Source organism: Schistocerca serialis, chromosome 6, assembly GCF_023864345.2.
Source record: "Schistocerca serialis cubense isolate TAMUIC-IGC-003099 chromosome 6, iqSchSeri2.2, whole genome shotgun sequence".
NCBI lineage: Eukaryota > Metazoa > Arthropoda > Insecta > Orthoptera > Acrididae > Schistocerca > Schistocerca serialis.
This window is the reverse complement of record NC_064643.1, coordinates 655,092,286-655,105,357: the sequence shown is the minus strand read 5'-3', so window position 1 is coordinate 655,105,357 and position 13,072 is coordinate 655,092,286. Positions and strand designations below refer to the sequence as shown.

The window sequence follows — 13,072 nt, the reverse complement described above, 5'->3', positions numbered from 1 at the left end:
GGTTGTCAGTTTAGTAATTATTTTCCTAATGTTCCGTTTATTTTCGTGTATCACATGATACATGGAGGTCGCTTCGTTCGGAACGGTGTTTTGCAAACGAGTCCTAATGCGGCAACCCTGAAGTTGTTGTCGTTTTAAAGTCAATAGTTTTGCTTGTATTCGTTTAATTTGTGCATAATTGTCTATTATCGTCACATCCGGCTTATGCAAGTCACGGAGGCACTGAAAATAAAATTCCACAGTTGCCTTTTGCCAGGCAGCCTTCTCGCGAGAGTAGCGTTTCAAGGTTTTCGTTATAGCAGGTTTGGCGCACTTGATCCACCAAATGAGCGGCGAGTTGTACTGCGGGAAACGTTTTTCACAATCGTCCCACGTATTGTTAAATGCTACGCGGCACGCCGGATCTAATAAATGAGCAACATTAAGTTTCCACTGTCCCCTGGCTTTGTAGGTGCCTTGTTTCGCTAAATTGATGGTACAAATATACGCGGCATGATCAGAAAATATGGTGGGCCAGATTTCGGAGTGTAGCACATTGGACTTCAAACCAGCTGTTGTATAGATCCGGTCTAAACGGCTCGCAGAATGGCTAGTGACGTGTGTAAAACCGGGCGCGTCACCATGCTGATGTTCCCACGTGTCAATAAGTCCCAACTCAGTGATGATGGTTTCAAGCTCCAGTGATTTAGTAAAGTTCGGCGTTTGGTCTTTCGGACGGATAACACAGTTAAAATCCCCGGCAAATATTATGTGATCATGACCCGTTCCGAACAGTGGAACTATCTCTTCTTTGAAGAAGACGGCTCGCCGCTGTCTGTTACCAGATCCGGAAGGTGCATAGATATTAATGATTCGGGTGTCATTGACGGTGCCAGCTATACCTCTACAGTTGGGTAGTTTCTCAACGTTGCGGATTAGTATACCTTCTTTATATAATATAGCCGTTCCAAGTTCGTTATTGCTACTGGGGTTAACAATAGCGTTATAGCCCGGTATGTGCTCTAGGTCAATATCTGTCACTTCTTGTAACAATACGATATCGATGTCGGCTGCATAGACAACGTCCTGGAGATTCCGCAAATTCAGTGCACTCCTGATCTTATTAATATTTAATGTTGCAATCCGGTAAGCTTGTAAGCCCGCCAAATTTGCTTGAACGTAAGTGTGTAAAAGAACTGACTGCCTATCGTCCTACGGATCTAGATATATTTTGTCTCTGCTAATGATCGAATGTTCAGTTAATAGAAATCGGCGTCATCATCAGTGCCCGTTCCTCGTGAGGAGGGGCGTCGCTGTTGGTTAGAGTCCCCTCCGCTAAGTCTAAGGTCCGGTGCAGCATTGTCTTCCGTCATGTCTTCATCTTGATCCTCATCGTCGTGATCATCAGCCCAGTGTGGGGAACGAGTGTCGTTTCGATTCTCCTTGAGTCGTGGGCAAGCGTCTGTAGGTTGCGGCTCAGGTACTATGTCACTCTTTGGAGTCGGCTGTGTAGACGCGGAGAACACAAGGTCGTCAGTGCCACTGTCGGATGATGCTCCTGTCCGCGACTTCTTCAACGGTTTGCGATTACCGTCCTGTGGTGCTGGTGGTACGTCGGTCATTTTTTGTTTCACCTGTGTGATCTTGTCTCGCATGACAGGGGCAGTTTCGGCCGCTCCCTGGTGAGCAATCCTGCGCTTCTTAGTGTCCTTGGTATGAGTGTCGATTTGTCTATCTGCTGCTACTATACCGTCGAGACCAGCCGCTGAATGGTTCTCACCAGCGACAGTTATGTTCAGGGAGCCTGCCGAAGAGCTGTTACGCGCAACATCGGCTGAGGGGCAATGGTCTTGTTGTGCTGGTTGTGCAGGAACGATGACCTCCTGGCCGGCTTCCGGTTCGGTGATGGCCATTTGACAGTCAATTAAGTCGCCCTCGGAAGCAGGTCTCTCGGTCGCTTTGGTCGTGGACGAGATCGTGCGCACCGCCGCAACGTATGTCAGCGGTAGCTGTGACATGGCGTGTGGGACTCCTGCCTCTCCGGTCGGTATTTGTGTTACGCGCCTTTGCAGGCACTGAGCACGAACGTGTCCTGCAGAACCACAACCCGCGCATGTTCGCGGTTGCCCCTCGTATATCACGATAGCTCTGTAGCCACAGACACTGACATAAGACGGGATATGCTTGACCATATCGATTTTGATCTGTCGAACACCATTTAAAACTTGAAATTTATGTGCAGAGGACCACCGCTCGGCAACATTACTAATGATAGTTCCATAAGGCTTCAAAACGGAATTAATTTGTTCAGCAGTTATCTCAAATGGCAGTTCGAAAACGCGAACGGTCCTCACACCAAAACCAGCATGAGAAACTTTAACCTCGCCCACATTGCCATCAGAATGCTTAAACTTGAAAGTACCTCCACAGGATTCAACAACTTGGTCACATTTAGTCGCACTCCTGAGCTTCAAATACACCGTACTACTGCAGATCGATGAATGAATGCCAATAATTTCATCACCCGTTAACTGTACTGTCTCCTCAAGAAATCTCTCTATTTCAAATGAGGTAGGTCTCACGAAATGGTTGTCGAAGACAAATTTCAACGTATCTTTTCGTACTAATTCAGCCATTACCACTTTCAAGAGCGAATCGTCGACAGATAGAAGAGAAACGCTCTACAGCGTTTAACTCACCACAAACAGCGCTCGGCCAACAGCAGCGGCGACGTAAACACAGCACATCCGCACGGCACGGCCGCCGAGGCCAGACTACCACTGAGCTAAGCAGGCAGCAGCTTTACGTTCGTGAGCTATCCCCGAATTGTCACTTCATCATACTGAATCTTGCAGCCCTCGACCAGATATCGGATTTGGCACACAGCTGCTGCTGGGGGTGTCCACATTGCCGTTTTCCAAATCTCTTGACTGTTTCGCCCTTACGATCGACGACGAGCGTCGGGCCACCAAAGGTTTGCCGTCTGCACAATCTTGACCTAGCGCACAGCTTGTGGGATAGCGTGGCTCGACTGCGAAATGCGCCTTTCGGCTCCTCTCTCTGGCTGCAGTGCGCTGTTGTCCACAGTGGCGCTGGCGTTGCCCACGGGGCTTCATGTAAGGCGACTGCACGTCGCTCGGCCAACAGCGGCCTACTGCAGACCGACACTTAAGTGACACCAAATACAAATCGACATCGAGAGACAGGCCCTGTCATATGGCACTCGCGACGTGTACGCTGAAATTGAATGTAAATAATACGTTTTTTGTAGTGGGCGTCGCTCTACTGCAGTGTCACACACGACGAATAAATAGGAAAACAGTAGAACGTCTGCGTAGGGCCATGTTTTTACCTACAGTGTCACTTGGCTGAATGTGTACAAGGCCCTGTGGCATCACTCAAACACAGCCAAATTGTCACACTAGCTGTGTATCTCTAACAAAGTTGACGTATGTCCTCACCTCTGTGACGGTTAAAACGATTTCGCCCCTGGGTGGGCTCGAACCACCAACCTTTCGGTTAACAGCCGAACGCGCTAGCCGATTGCGCCACGGAGGCCTTGATTTTGGTTCACTTGTGCTCTGTGTATCATGGCAAATCGTATACCTTCTGCAGGAATCTCGCAGAATATTAGCATCTGCTTACTCCCCTTCACATGGATAACGTGCATGCACACAGTAGCGAGGCTCATAAACGAATGACATCGCCAAGCATGACATTATACTAGAAAATGCATACAAACCACTCTTCTGCCTATGCATTCAGAAAAACTCTGAGGCCCGTAGAATACTTGTCATAGGTTGTAGAACATCCCTTTCATTCAGTGTACTGCCATGTGTTAGAAGCTGGTCGAGATAGCGCCGCTCCATGCAGGAAGGTGAAAAAAAAGAATGCCTCCTGTGAGGTTCGAACTCACGACCTCTGGTTTACGAGACCAGTGCTCTACCACTGAGCTAAGCAGGCAGCAGCTTTACGTTCGTGAGCTATCCCCGAATTGTCACTTCATCATACTGAATCTTGCAGCCCTCGACCAGATATCGGATTTGGCACACAGCTGCTGCTGGGGGTGTCCACATTGCCGTTTTCCAAATCTCTTGACTGTTTCGCCCTTACGATCGACGACGAGCGTCGGGCCACCAAAGATTTGCCGTCTGCACAATCTTGACCTAGCGCACAGCTTGTGGGATAGCGTGGCTCGACTGCGAAATGCGCCTTTCGGCTCCTCTCTCTGGCTGCAGTGCGCTGTTGTCCACAGTGGCGCTGGCGTTACCCACGGGGCTTCATGTAAGGCGACTGCAGCGACTGCATGTCGCTCGGCCAACAGCGGCCTACTGCAGACCGACACTTAAGTGACACCAAATACAAATCGACATCGAGAGACAGGCCCTGTCATATGGCACTCGCGACGTGTACGCTGAACTAATACGTCTTTTGTAGTGGGCGTCGCTCTACTGCAGTGTCACACACGACGAATAAATAGGAAAACAGTAGAACGTCTGCGTAGGGCCATGTTTTTACCTACAGTGTCACTTGGCTGAATGTGTACAAGGCCCTGTGGCATCACTCAAACACAGCCAAATTGTCACACTAGCTGTGTATCTCTAACAAAGTTGACGTATGTCCTCACCTCTGTGACGGTTAAAACGATTTCGCCCCTGGGTGGGCTCGAACCACCAACCTTTCGGTTAACAGCCGAACGCGCTAGCCGATTGCGCCACGGAGGCCTTGATTTTGGTTCACTTGTGCTCTGTGTATCATGGCAAATCGTATACCTTCTGCAGGAATCTCGCAGAATATTAGCATCTGCTTACGCCCCTTCACATGGATAACGTGCATGCACACAGTAGCGAGGCTCATAAACGAATGACATCGCCAAGCATGACATTATACTAGAAAATGCATACAAACCACTCTTCTGCCTATGCATTCAGAAAAACTCTGAGGCCCGTAGAATACTTGTCATAGGTTGTAGAACATCCCTTTCATTCAGTGTACTGCCATGTGTTAGAAGCTGGTCGAGATAGCGCCGCTCCATGCAGGAAGGTGAAAAAAAAGAATGCCTCCTGTGAGGTTCGAACTCACGACCTCTGGTTTACGAGACCAGTGCTCTACCACTGAGCTAAGCAGGCAGCAGCTTTACGTTCGTGAGCTATCCCCGAATTGTCACTTCATCATACTGAATCTTGCAGCCCTCGACCAGATATCGGATTTGGCACACAGCTGCTGCTGGGGGTGTCCACATTGCCGTTTTCCAAATCTCTTGACTGTTTCGCCCTTACGATCGACGACGAGCGTCGGGCCACCAAAGATTTGCCGTCTGCACAATCTTGACCTAGCGCACAGCTTGTGGGATAGCGTGGCTCGACTGCGAAATGCGCCTTTCGGCTCCTCTCTCTGGCTGCAGTGCGCTGTTGTCCACAGTGGCGCTGGCGTTACCCACGGGGCTTCATGTAAGGCGACTGCAGCGACTGCATGTCGCTCGGCCAACAGCGGCCTACTGCAGACCGACACTTAAGTGACACCAAATACAAATCGACATCGAGAGACAGGCCCTGTCATATGGCACTCGCGACGTGTACGCTGAACTAATACGTCTTTTGTAGTGGGCGTCGCTCTACTGCAGTGTCACACACGACGAATAAATAGGAAAACAGTAGAACGTCTGCGTAGGGCCATGTTTTTACCTACAGTGTCACTTGGCTGAATGTGTACAAGGCCCTGTGGCATCACTCAAACACAGCCAAATTGTCACACTAGCTGTGTATCTCTAACAAAGTTGACGTATGTCCTCACCTCTGTGACGGTTAAAACGATTTCGCCCCTGGGTGGGCTCGAACCACCAACCTTTCGGTTAACAGCCGAACGCGCTAGCCGATTGCGCCACGGAGGCCTTGATTTTGGTTCACTTGTGCTCTGTGTATCATGGCAAATCGTATACCTTCTGCAGGAATCTCGCAGAATATTAGCATCTGCTTACGCCCCTTCACATGGATAACGTGCATGCACACAGTAGCGAGGCTCATAAACGAATGACATCGCCAAGCATGACATTATACTAGAAAATGCATACAAACCACTCTTCTGCCTATGCATTCAGAAAAACTCTGAGGCCCGTAGAATACTTGTCATAGGTTGTAGAACATCCCTTTCATTCAGTGTACTGCCATGTGTTAGAAGCTGGTCGAGATAGCGCCGCTCCATGCAGGAAGGTGAAAAAAAAGAATGCCTTCTGTGAGGTTCGAACTCACGACCCCTGGTTTACGAGACCAGTGCTCTACCACTGAGCTAAGCAGGCAGCAGCTTTACGTTCGTGAGCTATCCCCGAATTGTCACTTCATCATACTGAATCTTGCAGCCCTCGACCAGATATCGGATTTGGCACACAGCTGCTGCTGGGGGTGTCCACATTGCCGTTTTCCAAATCTCTTGACTGTTTCGCCCTTACGATCGACGACGAGCGTCGGGCCACCAAAGGTTTGCCGTCTGCACAATCTTGACCTAGCGCACAGCTTGTGGGATAGCGTGGCTCGACTGCGAAATGCGCCTTTCGGCTCCTCTCTCTGGCTGCAGTGCGCTGTTGTCCACAGTGGCGCTGGCGTTGCCCACGGGGCTTCATGTAAGGCGACTGCACGTCGCTCGGCCAACAGCGGCCTACTGCAGACCGACACTTAAGTGACACCAAATACAAATCGACATCGAGAGACAGGCCCTGTCATATGGCACTCGCGACGTGTACGCTGAAATTGAATGTAAATAATACGTTTTTTGTAGTGAGCGTCGCTCTACTGCAGTGTCACACACGACGAATAAATAGGAAAACAGTAGAACGTCTGCGTAGGGCCATGTTTTTACCTACAGTGTCACTTGGCTGAATGTGTACAAGGCCCTGTGGCATCACTCAAACACAGCCAAATTGTCACACTAGCTGTGTATCTCTAACAAAGTTGACGTATGTCCTCACCTCTGTGACGGTTAAAACGATTTCGCCCCTGGGTGGGCTCGAACCACCAACCTTTCGGTTAACAGCCGAACGCGCTAGCCGATTGCGCCACGGAGGCCTTGATTTTGGTTCACTTGTGCTCTGTGTATCATGGCAAATCGTATACCTTCTGCAGGAATCTCGCAGAATATTAGCATCTGCTTACGCCCCTTCACATGGATAACGTGCATGCACACAGTAGCGAGGCTCATAAACGAATGACATCGCCAAGCATGACATTATACTAGAAAATGCATACAAACCACTCTTCTGCCTATGCATTCAGAAAAACTCTGAGGCCCGTAGAATACTTGTCATAGGTTGTAGAACATCCCTTTCATTCAGTGTACTGCCATGTGTTAGAAGCTGGTCGAGATAGCGCCGCTCCATGCAGGAAGGTGAAAAAAAAGAATGCCTCCTGTGAGGTTCGAACTCACGACCTCTGGTTTACGAGACCAGTGCTCTACCACTGAGCTAAGCAGGCAGCAGCTTTACGTTCGTGAGCTATCCCCGAATTGTCACTTCATCATACTGAATCTTGCAGCCCTCGACCAGATATCGGATTTGGCACACAGCTGCTGCTGGGGGTGTCCACATTGCCGTTTTCCAAATCTCTTGACTGTTTCGCCCTTACGATCGACGACGAGCGTCGGGCCACCAAAGATTTGCCGTCTGCACAATCTTGACCTAGCGCACAGCTTGTGGGATAGCGTGGCTCGACTGCGAAATGCGCCTTTCGGCTCCTCTCTCTGGCTGCAGTGCGCTGTTGTCCACAGTGGCGCTGGCGTTACCCACGGGGCTTCATGTAAGGCGACTGCAGCGACTGCATGTCGCTCGGCCAACAGCGGCCTACTGCAGACCGACACTTAAGTGACACCAAATACAAATCGACATCGAGAGACAGGCCCTGTCATATGGCACTCGCGACGTGTACGCTGAACTAATACGTCTTTTGTAGTGGGCGTCGCTCTACTGCAGTGTCACACACGACGAATAAATAGGAAAACAGTAGAACGTCTGCGTAGGGCCATGTTTTTACCTACAGTGTCACTTGGCTGAATGTGTACAAGGCCCTGTGGCATCACTCAAACACAGCCAAATTGTCACACTAGCTGTGTATCTCTAACAAAGTTGACGTATGTCCTCACCTCTGTGACGGTTAAAACGATTTCGCCCCTGGGTGGGCTCGAACCACCAACCTTTCGGTTAACAGCCGAACGCGCTAGCCGATTGCGCCACGGAGGCCTTGATTTTGGTTCACTTGTGCTCTGTGTATCATGGCAAATCGTATACCTTCTGCAGGAATCTCGCAGAATATTAGCATCTGCTTACGCCCCTTCACATGGATAACGTGCATGCACACAGTAGCGAGGCTCATAAACGAATGACATCGCCAAGCATGACATTATACTAGAAAATGCATACAAACCACTCTTCTGCCTATGCATTCAGAAAAACTCTGAGGCCCGTAGAATACTTGTCATAGGTTGTAGAACATCCCTTTCATTCAGTGTACTGCCATGTGTTAGAAGCTGGTCGAGATAGCGCCGCTCCATGCAGGAAGGTGAAAAAAAAGAATGCCTCCTGTGAGGTTCGAACTCACGACCTCTGGTTTACGAGACCAGTGCTCTACCACTGAGCTAAGCAGGCAGCAGCTTTACGTTCGTGAGCTATCCCCGAATTGTCACTTCATCATACTGAATCTTGCAGCCCTCGACCAGATATCGGATTTGGCACACAGCTGCTGCTGGGGGTGTCCACATTGCCGTTTTCCAAATCTCTTGACTGTTTCGCCCTTACGATCGACGACGAGCGTCGGGCCACCAAAGATTTGCCGTCTGCACAATCTTGACCTAGCGCACAGCTTGTGGGATAGCGTGGCTCGACTGCGAAATGCGCCTTTCGGCTCCTCTCTCTGGCTGCAGTGCGCTGTTGTCCACAGTGGCGCTGGCGTTACCCACGGGGCTTCATGTAAGGCGACTGCAGCGACTGCATGTCGCTCGGCCAACAGCGGCCTACTGCAGACCGACACTTAAGTGACACCAAATACAAATCGACATCGAGAGACAGGCCCTGTCATATGGCACTCGCGACGTGTACGCTGAACTAATACGTCTTTTGTAGTGGGCGTCGCTCTACTGCAGTGTCACACACGACGAATAAATAGGAAAACAGTAGAACGTCTGCGTAGGGCCATGTTTTTACCTACAGTGTCACTTGGCTGAATGTGTACAAGGCCCTGTGGCATCACTCAAACACAGCCAAATTGTCACACTAGCTGTGTATCTCTAACAAAGTTGACGTATGTCCTCACCTCTGTGACGGTTAAAACGATTTCGCCCCTGGGTGGGCTCGAACCACCAACCTTTCGGTTAACAGCCGAACGCGCTAGCCGATTGCGCCACGGAGGCCTTGATTTTGGTTCACTTGTGCTCTGTGTATCATGGCAAATCGTATACCTTCTGCAGGAATCTCGCAGAATATTAGCATCTGCTTACGCCCCTTCACATGGATAACGTGCATGCACACAGTAGCGAGGCTCATAAACGAATGACATCGCCAAGCATGACATTATACTAGAAAATGCATACAAACCACTCTTCTGCCTATGCATTCAGAAAAACTCTGAGGCCCGTAGAATACTTGTCATAGGTTGTAGAACATCCCTTTCATTCAGTGTACTGCCATGTGTTAGAAGCTGGTCGAGATAGCGCCGCTCCATGCAGGAAGGTGAAAAAAAAGAATGCCTTCTGTGAGGTTCGAACTCACGACCCCTGGTTTACGAGACCAGTGCTCTACCACTGAGCTAAGCAGGCAGCAGCTTTACGTTCGTGAGCTATCCCCGAATTGTCACTTCATCATACTGAATCTTGCAGCCCTCGACCAGATATCGGATTTGGCACACAGCTGCTGCTGGGGGTGTCCACATTGCCGTTTTCCAAATCTCTTGACTGTTTCGCCCTTACGATCGACGACGAGCGTCGGGCCACCAAAGGTTTGCCGTCTGCACAATCTTGACCTAGCGCACAGCTTGTGGGATAGCGTGGCTCGACTGCGAAATGCGCCTTTCGGCTCCTCTCTCTGGCTGCAGTGCGCTGTTGTCCACAGTGGCGCTGGCGTTGCCCACGGGGCTTCATGTAAGGCGACTGCACGTCGCTCGGCCAACAGCGGCCTACTGCAGACCGACACTTAAGTGACACCAAATACAAATCGACATCGAGAGACAGGCCCTGTCATATGGCACTCGCGACGTGTACGCTGAAATTGAATGTAAATAATACGTTTTTTGTAGTGGGCGTCGCTCTACTGCAGTGTCACACACGACGAATAAATAGGAAAACAGTAGAACGTCTGCGTAGGGCCATGTTTTTACCTACAGTGTCACTTGGCTGAATGTGTACAAGGCCCTGTGGCATCACTCAAACACAGCCAAATTGTCACACTAGCTGTGTATCTCTAACAAAGTTGACGTATGTCCTCACCTCTGTGACGGTTAAAACGATTTCGCCCCTGGGTGGGCTCGAACCACCAACCTTTCGGTTAACAGCCGAACGCGCTAGCCGATTGCGCCACGGAGGCCTTGATTTTGGTTCACTTGTGCTCTGTGTATCATGGCAAATCGTATACCTTCTGCAGGAATCTCGCAGAATATTAGCATCTGCTTACGCCCCTTCACATGGATAACGTGCATGCACACAGTAGCGAGGCTCATAAACGAATGACATCGCCAAGCATGACATTATACTAGAAAATGCATACAAACCACTCTTCTGCCTATGCATTCAGAAAAACTCTGAGGCCCGTAGAATACTTGTCATAGGTTGTAGAACATCCCTTTCATTCAGTGTACTGCCATGTGTTAGAAGCTGGTCGAGATAGCGCCGCTCCATGCAGGAAGGTGAAAAAAAAGAATGCCTTCTGTGAGGTTCGAACTCACGACCCCTGGTTTACGAGACCAGTGCTCTACCACTGAGCTAAGCAGGCAGCAGCTTTACGTTCGTGAGCTATCCCCGAATTGTCACTTCATCATACTGAATCTTGCAGCCCTCGACCAGATATCGGATTTGGCACACAGCTGCTGCTGGGGGTGTCCACATTGCCGTTTTCCAAATCTCTTGACTGTTTCGCCCTTACGATCGACGACGAGCGTCGGGCCACCAAAGATTTGCCGTCTGCACAATCTTGACCTAGCGCACAGCTTGTGGGATAGCGTGGCTCGACTGCGAAATGCGCCTTTCGGCTCCTCTCTCTGGCTGCAGTGCGCTGTTGTCCACAGTGGCGCTGGCGTTACCCACGGGGCTTCATGTAAGGCGACTGCACGTCGCTCGGCCAACAGCGGCCTACTGCAGACCGACACTTAAGTGACACCAAATACAAATCGACATCGAGAGACAGGCCCTGTCATATGGCACTCGCGACGTGTACGCTGAACTAATACGTCTTTTGTAGTGGGCGTCGCTCTACTGCAGTGTCACACACGACGAATAAATAGGAAAACAGTAGAACGTCTGCGTAGGGCCATGTTTTTACCTACAGTGTCACTTGGCTGAATGTGTACAAGGCCCTGTGGCATCACTCAAACACAGCCAAATTGTCACACTAGCTGTGTATCTCTAACAAAGTTGACGTATGTCCTCACCTCTGTGACGGTTAAAACGATTTCGCCCCTGGGTGGGCTCGAACCACCAACCTTTCGGTTAACAGCCGAACGCGCTAGCCGATTGCGCCACGGAGGCCTTGATTTTGGTTCACTTGTGCTCTGTGTATCATGGCAAATCGTATACCTTCTGCAGGAATCTCGCAGAATATTAGCATCTGCTTACGCCCCTTCACATGGATAACGTGCATGCACACAGTAGCGAGGCTCATAAACGAATGACATCGCCAAGCATGACATTATACTAGAAAATGCATACAAACCACTCTTCTGCCTATGCATTCAGAAAAACTCTGAGGCCCGTAGAATACTTGTCATAGGTTGTAGAACATCCCTTTCATTCAGTGTACTGCCATGTGTTAGAAGCTGGTCGAGATAGCGCCGCTCCATGCAGGAAGGTGAAAAAAAAGAATGCCTTCTGTGAGGTTCGAACTCACGACCCCTGGTTTACGAGACCAGTGCTCTACCACTGAGCTAAGCAGGCAGCAGCTTTACGTTCGTGAGCTATCCCCGAATTGTCACTTCATCATACTGAATCTTGCAGCCCTCGACCAGATATCGGATTTGGCACACAGCTGCTGCTGGGGGTGTCCACATTGCCGTTTTCCAAATCTCTTGACTGTTTCGCCCTTACGATCGACGACGAGCGTCGGGCCACCAAAGGTTTGCCGTCTGCACAATCTTGACCTAGCGCACAGCTTGTGGGATAGCGTGGCTCGACTGCGAAATGCGCCTTTCGGCTCCTCTCTCTGGCTGCAGTGCGCTGTTGTCCACAGTGGCGCTGGCGTTGCCCACGGGGCTTCATGTAAGGCGACTGCACGTCGCTCGGCCAACAGCGGCCTACTGCAGACCGACACTTAAGTGACACCAAATACAAATCGACATCGAGAGACAGGCCCTGTCATATGGCACTCGCGACGTGTACGCTGAAATTGAATGTAAATAATACGTTTTTTGTAGTGGGCGTCGCTCTACCGCAGTGTCACACACGACGAATAAATAGGAAAACAGTAGAACGTCTGCGTAGGGCCATGTTTTTACCTACAGTGTCACTTGGCTGAATGTGTACAAGGCCCTGTGGCATCACTCAAACACAGCCAAATTGTCACACTAGCTGTGTATCTCTAACAAAGTTGACGTATGTCCTCACCTCTGTGACGGTTAAAACGATTTCGCCCCTGGGTGGGCTCGAACCACCAACCTTTCGGTTAACAGCCGAACGCGCTAGCCGATTGCGCCACGGAGGCCTTGATTTTGGTTCACTTGTGCTCTGTGTATCATGGCAAATCGTATACCTTCTGCAGGAATCTCGCAGAATATTAGCATCTGCTTACGCCCCTTCACATGGATAACGTGCATGCACACAGTAGCGAGGCTCATAAACGAATGACATCGCCAAGCATGACATTATACTAGAAAATGCATACAAACCACTCTTCTGCCTATGCATTCAGAAA

The 13,072-nt window shown here is 50.0% G+C and overlaps 17 non-coding genes across 17 annotated transcripts; all 17 read right to left on the bottom strand.

The window, feature by feature from the left end:
* Positions 1-3,463: 3,463 nt before the first annotated feature.
* Positions 3,464-3,537, bottom strand: Trnan-guu (transfer RNA asparagine (anticodon GUU)). The gene has a single exon. It is a non-coding gene; the product is annotated as a tRNA-Asn (tRNA).
* Positions 3,538-3,870: 333 nt separating this feature from the next.
* Trnat-cgu (transfer RNA threonine (anticodon CGU)) lies at positions 3,871-3,942 on the bottom strand. Its single transcript has one exon. It is a non-coding gene; the product is annotated as a tRNA-Thr (tRNA).
* Positions 3,943-4,629: 687 nt separating this feature from the next.
* Positions 4,630-4,703, bottom strand: Trnan-guu (transfer RNA asparagine (anticodon GUU)). The gene has a single exon. It is a non-coding gene; the product is annotated as a tRNA-Asn (tRNA).
* Positions 4,704-5,036: 333 nt separating this feature from the next.
* Trnat-cgu (transfer RNA threonine (anticodon CGU)) lies at positions 5,037-5,108 on the bottom strand. Its single transcript has one exon. It is a non-coding gene; the product is annotated as a tRNA-Thr (tRNA).
* Positions 5,109-5,795: 687 nt separating this feature from the next.
* On the bottom strand, positions 5,796-5,869 carry Trnan-guu (transfer RNA asparagine (anticodon GUU)). The gene has a single exon. It is a non-coding gene; the product is annotated as a tRNA-Asn (tRNA).
* A 333-nt stretch (positions 5,870-6,202) lies between these two features.
* Trnat-cgu (transfer RNA threonine (anticodon CGU)) lies at positions 6,203-6,274 on the bottom strand. Its single transcript has one exon. It is a non-coding gene; the product is annotated as a tRNA-Thr (tRNA).
* Positions 6,275-6,963: 689 nt separating this feature from the next.
* Trnan-guu (transfer RNA asparagine (anticodon GUU)) lies at positions 6,964-7,037 on the bottom strand. Its single transcript has one exon. It is a non-coding gene; the product is annotated as a tRNA-Asn (tRNA).
* Positions 7,038-7,370: 333 nt separating this feature from the next.
* Trnat-cgu (transfer RNA threonine (anticodon CGU)) lies at positions 7,371-7,442 on the bottom strand. The gene has a single exon. It is a non-coding gene; the product is annotated as a tRNA-Thr (tRNA).
* A 687-nt stretch (positions 7,443-8,129) lies between these two features.
* Positions 8,130-8,203, bottom strand: Trnan-guu (transfer RNA asparagine (anticodon GUU)). The gene has a single exon. It is a non-coding gene; the product is annotated as a tRNA-Asn (tRNA).
* Positions 8,204-8,536: 333 nt separating this feature from the next.
* Positions 8,537-8,608, bottom strand: Trnat-cgu (transfer RNA threonine (anticodon CGU)). The gene has a single exon. It is a non-coding gene; the product is annotated as a tRNA-Thr (tRNA).
* A 687-nt stretch (positions 8,609-9,295) lies between these two features.
* Positions 9,296-9,369, bottom strand: Trnan-guu (transfer RNA asparagine (anticodon GUU)). Its single transcript has one exon. It is a non-coding gene; the product is annotated as a tRNA-Asn (tRNA).
* Positions 9,370-9,702: 333 nt separating this feature from the next.
* Positions 9,703-9,774, bottom strand: Trnat-cgu (transfer RNA threonine (anticodon CGU)). The gene has a single exon. It is a non-coding gene; the product is annotated as a tRNA-Thr (tRNA).
* Positions 9,775-10,463: 689 nt separating this feature from the next.
* Trnan-guu (transfer RNA asparagine (anticodon GUU)) lies at positions 10,464-10,537 on the bottom strand. The gene has a single exon. It is a non-coding gene; the product is annotated as a tRNA-Asn (tRNA).
* Positions 10,538-10,870: 333 nt separating this feature from the next.
* On the bottom strand, positions 10,871-10,942 carry Trnat-cgu (transfer RNA threonine (anticodon CGU)). Its single transcript has one exon. It is a non-coding gene; the product is annotated as a tRNA-Thr (tRNA).
* Positions 10,943-11,620: 678 nt separating this feature from the next.
* Positions 11,621-11,694, bottom strand: Trnan-guu (transfer RNA asparagine (anticodon GUU)). The gene has a single exon. It is a non-coding gene; the product is annotated as a tRNA-Asn (tRNA).
* A 333-nt stretch (positions 11,695-12,027) lies between these two features.
* Positions 12,028-12,099, bottom strand: Trnat-cgu (transfer RNA threonine (anticodon CGU)). The gene has a single exon. It is a non-coding gene; the product is annotated as a tRNA-Thr (tRNA).
* A 689-nt stretch (positions 12,100-12,788) lies between these two features.
* Trnan-guu (transfer RNA asparagine (anticodon GUU)) lies at positions 12,789-12,862 on the bottom strand. Its single transcript has one exon. It is a non-coding gene; the product is annotated as a tRNA-Asn (tRNA).
* Positions 12,863-13,072: the final 210 nt, after the last annotated feature.